Source organism: Ranitomeya imitator, chromosome 5, assembly GCF_032444005.1.
Source record: "Ranitomeya imitator isolate aRanImi1 chromosome 5, aRanImi1.pri, whole genome shotgun sequence".
Lineage (NCBI taxonomy): Eukaryota > Metazoa > Chordata > Amphibia > Anura > Dendrobatidae > Ranitomeya > Ranitomeya imitator.
Genome location: NC_091286.1, coordinates 703997513 through 704005825, shown reverse-complemented (window position 1 = coordinate 704005825; position 8313 = coordinate 703997513). Strand labels below are relative to the sequence as shown.

The following is an 8313-nucleotide window of genomic DNA, read 5'->3' as shown; positions in this document are numbered from 1 at the left end:
GCATATGGTAAAAATACGGGGGTGGGGATATAGAGGTCCAAGGAATATCAAATTCCTTTTAGAGGATAGGGGATGTTTCCAGGGTGGGGTATAGGAGTCCATGACATATCAGAAGGTTTTTCTCCAGTTTGCCTCGTGAATTCAAAACATCGTCAGCAAAATGGCTTTTACTTGAGGGAGATGCTTAGCACCAATGCAAAAACTTCTTCAACTGTAGCTTACTACTGAAGCAAAAGGGTGCAACGTCCCTGGGTGGACTCGAACCACCAACCTTTCGGTTAACAGCCGAACGCGCTAACCGATTGCGCCACAGAGACATGATTTTCAACAAAAACAAACAAACATTTGCAAAGCACCAAGAATAATTTAGTTGCCAACAGATAAGAAATGGCTGATAAATTACATGACATAGACCAGAAGGCAGGCAGTAATTAGACTTCAACTCTGAGCATCCTCCCCCAACAAGCAGAGTGGCGCAGCGGAAGAAATCATAGGCCCCGTTTCTGCCAACTCTCTCTTGGTTTCCCGTAGATCAGTTATTACGGCTCTTTCTTACATTAATATATTTCCCATTACAGAATATTTTCTCCTCTTGATCTGCAGTTTGTTTCCTCTCTTCCCTCTCGGCTCCTATGACATTTATAAGAATTCTAAATACTAAGAAATTTAAAAAAATGTCATTATCTCACTGCATACCTGAAGAAAACATGCGAAGATCAAGAACATAATAAGAGTAGAATCCACAATAAATGTCAGTGTTGAGGCCCAGACTGGCCCATAGGGGAACAGAGGAATTACACGGTGGGCCCCTGTGCAGATCTGGTCCCCGAACACCACTGTATGGACAGTACTTGGCTTTATTTACTTGATTCAGAAAAAAGCAGCATCTCATCATTCATTAACCAAACTATGCAGTTTATTATTATATAGCGATATAGGTAAATTCGGGAACGAGGGATGTGTAATATTTGTAGGAAGGTGAAAAGTGGGTCCCCCAAAGTCAATGCTATTGGTGTGCCCTTTGATTAAAACCAATTGGCAAAGACCAACTTGGGCCTCTGGAAAAAGGGAACGTTCCCTCCTTTCTTGGCCTAAACCCTAAGGAATCCTGTAAATGTGCCAAAGTTAGCAATAACCATGTAATAAATGCAAAGAAATAATTGCATAAAGTTATTCCAAGCATAAAGGTGTAAAAGGCACAAAAAGCTTAGAATCAGTCATAGATGCTGAAATCCAAAAATTATCACTTTATAAAGTGACACTTGTCAGATCTGAAAAATGCGCTCTGGCCGGGAAGTTCTTAAAAAATAATTTCTCTTGAGTTCCAAGTTTCTCAGGAAGCTTTATTAATTACAGCAAAAAAAAAATTACTGTGTTGGCTGGGAGTCAAACCCAGGTTAACTGGTATAACACCAACCCTCCATATCTGAGCCTTCCATGGTCAACTGCTTGGAAGGCAGCTATGTTTACCACTATACCACCAATGCCCCGTATCTAAACCTTCCATGGTCAACTGCTTAGAAGGCAGCTATGCTCACCACTATACCACCAACGCTCCATATCTGAGCCTTCTATGGTCAACTGCTTAGAAGGCAGCTATGCTCACCACTATACCATCAATGCTCCATATCTGAGCCTTCCTGTTATAATAAGGTAATTCAGTACCACAATGGACATAGAGGTCAGAGCACATACAGTGACCTGACAATAACCCAAAAACATAGAACGAGCTCTGAGACGTGGGAACTCTGCTGACCGCAATCCCTAATCCTCTCCAACCACACTAGAGGCAGCCGTGGATTGCGCCTATCGCTCCCTATGCAACTCGGCACAGCCTGAGAAACTAGCTAGCCTGAAGATAGAAAATAAGCCTACCTTGCCTCAGAGAAATACCCCAAAGGAAAAGGCAGCCCCCACATATAATGACTGTGAGTTAAGATGAAAAGACAAACGTAGAGATGAAATAGATTTAGCAAAGTGAGGCCCGACTTTCTGAACAGAGCGAGGATAGGAAAGGTAGCTTTGCGGTCAACACAAAACCCTACAAAAACCACGCAAAGGGGGCAAAAAGACCCTCCGTACCGAACTAACGGCACGGAGGTACACCCTCTGCGTCCCAGAGCTTCCAGCAAGCAGGAAAAAACAAATAGACAAGCTGGACAGAAAAAAACAGCAAACAAAATAGCAACGCGGAACTTAGCTATGCAGAGCAGCAGGCCACAGGAACGATCCAGGAGGAAACAGGTCCAATACTAGAACATTGACTGGAGGCCAGGATCAAAGCACTAGGTGGAGTTAAATAGAGCAGCACCTAACGACTTCACCACATCACCTGAGGAAGGAAACTCAGAAGCCGCAGTACCACTTTCCTCCACCAACGGAAGCTCACAGAGAGAATCAGCCGAAGTACCACTTGTGACCACAGGAGGGAGCTCTGCCACAGAATTCACAACAGTACCCCTCCTTGAGGAGGGGTCACCGAACCCTCACCAGAGCCCCCAGGACGACCAGGATGAGCCATATGAAAGGCACGAACAAGATCGGGAGCATGGACATCAGAGGCAAAGACCCAGGAATTATCTTCCTGAGCATAACCCTTCCACTTAACCAGATACTGGAGTTTCCGTCTAGAAACACGAGAATCCAAAATCTTCTCCACAATATACTCCAACTCCCCCTCCACCAAAACCGGGGCAGGAGGATCAACAGATGGAACCATAGGTGCCACGTATCTCCGCAACAATGACCTATGGAATACGTTATGTATGGAAAAAGAATCTGGAAGGGTCAGACGAAAAGACACAGGATTAAGAACCTCAGAAATCCTATACGGACCAATGTAACGAGGTTTAAACTTAGGAGAGGAAACCTTCATAGGAATATGACGAGAAGATAACCAAACCAAATCCCCAACACGAAGTCGGGGACCCACACAGCGTCTGCGATTAGCGAAACGTTGAGCCTTCTCCTGGGACAAGGTCAAATTGTCCACTACATGAGTCCAAATCTGCTGCAACCTGTCCACCACAGTATCCACACCAGGACAGTCCGAAGACTCAACCTGCCCTGAAGAGAAACGAGGATGGAACCCAGAGTTGCAGAAAAACGGCGAAACCAAGGTAGCCGAGCTGGCCCGATTATTAAGGGCGAACTCAGCCAAAGGCAAAAAGGACACCCAGTCATCCTGATCAGCAGAAACAAAGCATCTCAGATATGTTTCCAAGGTCTGATTGGTTCGTTCGGTCTGGCCATTAGTCTGAGGATGGAAAGCCGAGGAAAAAGACAAGTCAATGCCCATCCTAGCACAAAAGGCTCGCCAAAACCTCGAAACAAACTGGGAACCTCTGTCAGACACGATATTTTCTGGAATGCCATGTAAACGAACCACATGCTGGAAGAACAATGGCACCAAATCAGAGGAGGAAGGTAATTTAGACAAGGGTACCAAATGGACCATCTTAGAGAAGCGATCACAGACCACCCAAATGACTGACATCTTTTGAGAGACGGGAAGATCTGAAATAAAATCCATAGAGATATGTGTCCAAGGCCTCTTCGGGACCGGCAAGGGCAAAAGCAACCCACTGGCACGAGAACAGCAGGGCTTAGCCCGAGCACAAATCCCACAGGACTGCACAAAAGTACGCACATCCCGCGACAGAGATGGCCACCAAAAGGATCTAGCCACTAACTCTCTGGTACCAAAGATTCCAGGATGACCAGCCAACACCGAACAATGAACCTCAGAGATAACTTTATTCGTCCACCTATCAGGGACAAACAGTTTCTCCGCTGGGCAACGATCAGGTTTATTAGCCTGAAATTTTTGCAGCACCCGCCGCAAATCAGGGGAGATGGCAGACACAATTACTCCCTCTTTGAGGATACCCGCCGGCTCAGATAAACCCGGAGAGTCAGGCACAAAACTCCTAGACAGAGCATCCGCCTTCACATTTTTAGAGCCCGGAAGGTACGAAATCACAAAGTCAAAACGGGCAAAAAACAGAGACCAACGAGCCTGTCTAGGATTCAACCGCTTGGCAGACTCGAGATAAGTCAAGTTCTTATGATCAGTCAAGACCACCACGCGATGCTTAGCTCCTTCAAGCCAATGACGCCACTCCTCGAATGCCCACTTCATGGCCAGCAACTCTCGATTGCCCACATCATAATTTCGCTCAGCAGGTGAAAACTTCCTGGAAAAGAAGGCGCATGGTTTCATCACTGAGCAATCAGAACTTCTCTGCGACAAAACAGCCCCTGCTCCAATCTCAGAAGCATCAACCTCGACCTGGAACGGAAGCGAAACATCTGGTTGACACAACACAGGGGCAGAAGAAAAACGACGCTTCAACTCTTGAAAAGCTTCCACAGCAGCAGAAGACCAATTGACCAAATCAGCACCCTTCTTGGTCAAATCGGTCAATGGTTTAGCAATACTAGAAAAATTGCAGATGAAGCGACGATAAAAATCAGCAAAGCCCAGGAACTTTTGCAGACTTTTCAGAGATGTCGGCTGAGTCCAATCATGGATGGCTTGGACCTTAACAGGGTCCATCTCGATAGTAGAAGGGGAAAAGATGAACCCCAAAAATGAAACCTTCTGAACACCAAAGAGACACTTTGATCCCTTCACAAACAAAGAATTAGCACGCAGGACCTGAAACACCGTTCTGACCTGCTTCACATGAGACTCCCAATCATCCGAGAAGATCAAAATGTCATCCAAGTACACAATCAGGAATTTATCCAGGTACTCTCGGAAGATGTCATGCATAAAGGACTGAAACACTAATGGAGCATTGGCAAGTCCGAATGGCATTACTAGATACTCAAAAAGGCCCTCGGGCGTATTAAATGCAGTTTTCCATTCATCGCCTCGCTTAATACGCACAAGATTATACGCACCACGAAGATCTATCTTGGTGAACCAACTAGCCCCCTTAATCCGAGCAAACAAATCAGATAACAACGGCAAGGGGTACTGAAATTTAACCGTGATCTTATTTAGAAGGCAGTAATCTATACAAGGTCTCAGTGAACCATCCTTCTTGGCTACAAAAAAGAACCCTGCTCCTAATGGCGACGATGACGAGCGAATATGCCCCTTCTCCAAGGACTCCTTCACATAACTCCGCATAGCGGCGTGCTCAGGCACAGATAAATTAAACAGTCGACCTTTTGGGAATTTACTACCAGGAATCAAATCGATAGCACAATCACAATCCCTATGCGGAGGTAGAGTATCGGACTTGGGCTCATCAAATACATCCCGGTAATCAGACAAGAACTCTGGAACCTCAGATGGGGTGGATGACGAAATAGTCAGAAATGGGACATCACCATGTACCCCCTGACAACCCCAGCTGGACACAGACATGGATTTCCAATCTAATACTGGATTATGGACTTGTAGCCATGGCAACCCCAACACAATCACATCATGCAGATTATGCAACACCAGAAAGCGAATAACCTCCTGATGTGCAGGAGCCATGCACATGGTCAGCTGGGTCCAGTACTGAGGCTTATTCTTGGCCAAAGGCGTAGCATCAATTCCTCTCAATGGAATAGGACACTGCAAGGGCTCCAGGAAAAACCCACAACGCCTAGCATAATCCAAGTCCATCAAATTCAGGGCAGCGCCTGAATCCACAAATGCCATGACAGAATATGATGACAAAGAGCAGATCAAGGTAACTGACAGAAGAAATTTTGACTGTACCGTACCAATGGTGGCAGACCTAGCGAACCGCTTAGTGCGCTTAGGACAATCAGAGATAGCATGAGTGGAATCACCACAGTAGAAACACAGCCCATTCAGACGTCTGTGTTCTTGCCGTTCAACTCTGGTCAAAGTCCTATCGCACTGCATAGGCTCAGGTTTAAGCTCAGGTAATACCGCCAAATGGTGCACAGATTTACGCTCACGCAAGCGTCGACCGATCTGAATGGCCAAAGACATAGACTCATTCAGACCAGTAGGCAGAGGAAATCCCACCATGACATCCTTAAGGGCTTCAGAGAGACCTTTTCTGAAAATAGCTGCAAGCGCACCTTCATTCCATTGAGTGAGTACGGACCACTTTCTAAATTTCTGACAATATACCTCTATCTCATCCTGACCCTGACACAGAGCCAGCAAATTTTTCTCTGCCTGATCCACTGAATTAGGTTCATCGTACAGCAATCCGAGCGCCAGGAAAAACGCATCGATATTACTTAATGCAGGATCTCCTGACGCAAGAGAAAATGCCCAGTCCTGAGAGTCGCCACGTAAAAAAGAAATAATGATCCTAACTTGTTGAACTGGGTCACCAGAGGAGCGAGGTTTCAAAGCCAGAAATAGTTTACAATTATTTTTGAAACTCAGAAATTTAGTTCTATCTCCAAAAAACAAATCAGGAATAGGAATTCTCGGTTCTAACATAGAATTCTGAACCACAAAGTCTTGAATATTTTGTACTCTTGCCGTGAGCTGATCCACACATGAAGACAGACCTTTAATGTCCATCGCTACACCTGTGTCCTGAACCACCCAAATGTCTAGGGGAAAAAAAAGGCAAAACACAGTGCATAGAAAAAAAAATGGTCTCAGAACTTCTTTTTTCCCTCTATTGAGAATCATTAGTACTTTGGGCCTCCAGTACTGTTATGATAAGGTAATTCAGTACCACAATGGACATAGAGGTCAGAGCACATACAGTGACCTGACAATAACCCAAAAACATAGAATGAGCTCTGAGACGTGGGAACTCTGCTGACCGCAATCCCTAATCCTCTCCAACCACACTAGAGGCAGCCGTGGATTGCGCCTAACGCTCCCTATGCAACTCGGCACAGCCTGAGAAACTAGCTAGCCTGAAGATAGAAAATAAGCCTACCTTGCCTCAGAGAAATACCCCAAAGGAAAAGGCAGCCCCCACAGATAATGACTGTGAGTTAAGATGAAAAGACAAACGTAGAGATGAAATAGATTTAGCAAAGTGAGGCCCGACTTTCTGAACAGAGCGAGGATAGGAAAGGTAACTTTGCGGTCAACACAAAACCCTACAAAAACCACGCAAAGGGGGCAAAAAGACCCTCCGTACTGAACTAACGGCACGGAGGTACACCCTCTGCGTCCTAGAGCTTCCAGCAAGCAGGAAAAAACAAATAGACAAGCTGGACAGAAAAAAACAGCAAACAAAATAGCAAAGCGGAACTTAGCTATGCAGAGCAGCAGGCCACAGGAACGATCCAGGAGGAAACAGGTCCAATACTAGAACATTGACTGGAGGCCAGGATCAAAGCACTAGGTGGAGTTAAATAGAGCAGCACCTAACGACTTCACCACATCACCTGAGGAAGGAAACTCAGAATGCCGCAGTACCACTTTCCTCCACCAACGGAAGCTCACAGAGAGAATCAGCCGAAGTACCACTTGTGACCACAGGAGGGAGCTCTGCCACAGAATTCACAACACCTTCCATGGTCAACTGCTTAGAAGGCAGCTATGCTCACCACTATACCATCAATGCTCCATATCTGAGCCTTCCATGGTCAACTGCTTAGAAGGCAGCTATGCTCACCACTATACCATCAATGCTCCATATCTGAGCCTTCCATGGTCAACTGCTTGGAAGGCAGCTATTTTCACCACTATACCACCAATGCCCCGTATCTGAACCTTCCATGGTCAACTGCTTAGAAGGCAGCTATGCTCACCACTATACCACCAATGCCCCGTATCTAAACCTTCCATGGTCAACTGCTTAGAAGGCAGCTATGCTCACCACTATACCACCAATGCTCCATATCTGAGCCTTCCATGGTCAACTGCTTAGAAGGCAGCTATGCTCACCACTATACCACCAATGCTCCATATCTGAGCCTTCTATGGTCAACTGCTTAGAAGGCAGCTATGCTCACCACTATACCATCAACGCTCCATATCTGAGCCTTCCATGGTCAACTGCTTAGAAGGCAGCTATGCTCACCACTATACCATCAACGCTCCATATCTGAGCCTTCCATGGTCAACTGCTTAGAAGGCAGCTATGCTCACCACTATACCACCAATGCTCCATATCTGAGCCTTCCATGGTCAACTGCTTAGAAGGCAGCTATGCTCACCATTATACCACCAATGCTCCATATCTGAGCCTTCCATGGTCAACTGCTTAGAAGGCAGCTATGCTCACCACTATACCACCAACTGTACAAAGGCTGGTGGACAAGTTCTCACAAGATGTCTCTCTGTAACCTCTTGGTCCCCTGCTGTTCCCTCATGGTCAGGGTGTGGAGCAGGATCAGGAGCTGTGCCGCTACATA

At 46.0% G+C, this 8313-nt stretch overlaps 1 non-coding gene across 1 annotated transcript; it reads right to left on the bottom strand.

The window, feature by feature from the left end:
• Positions 1-243: 243 nt before the first annotated feature.
• TRNAN-GUU (transfer RNA asparagine (anticodon GUU)) lies at positions 244-317 on the bottom strand. Its single transcript has one exon. It is a non-coding gene; the product is annotated as a tRNA-Asn (tRNA).
• Between the last annotated feature and the right edge of the window lie 7996 nt (positions 318-8313).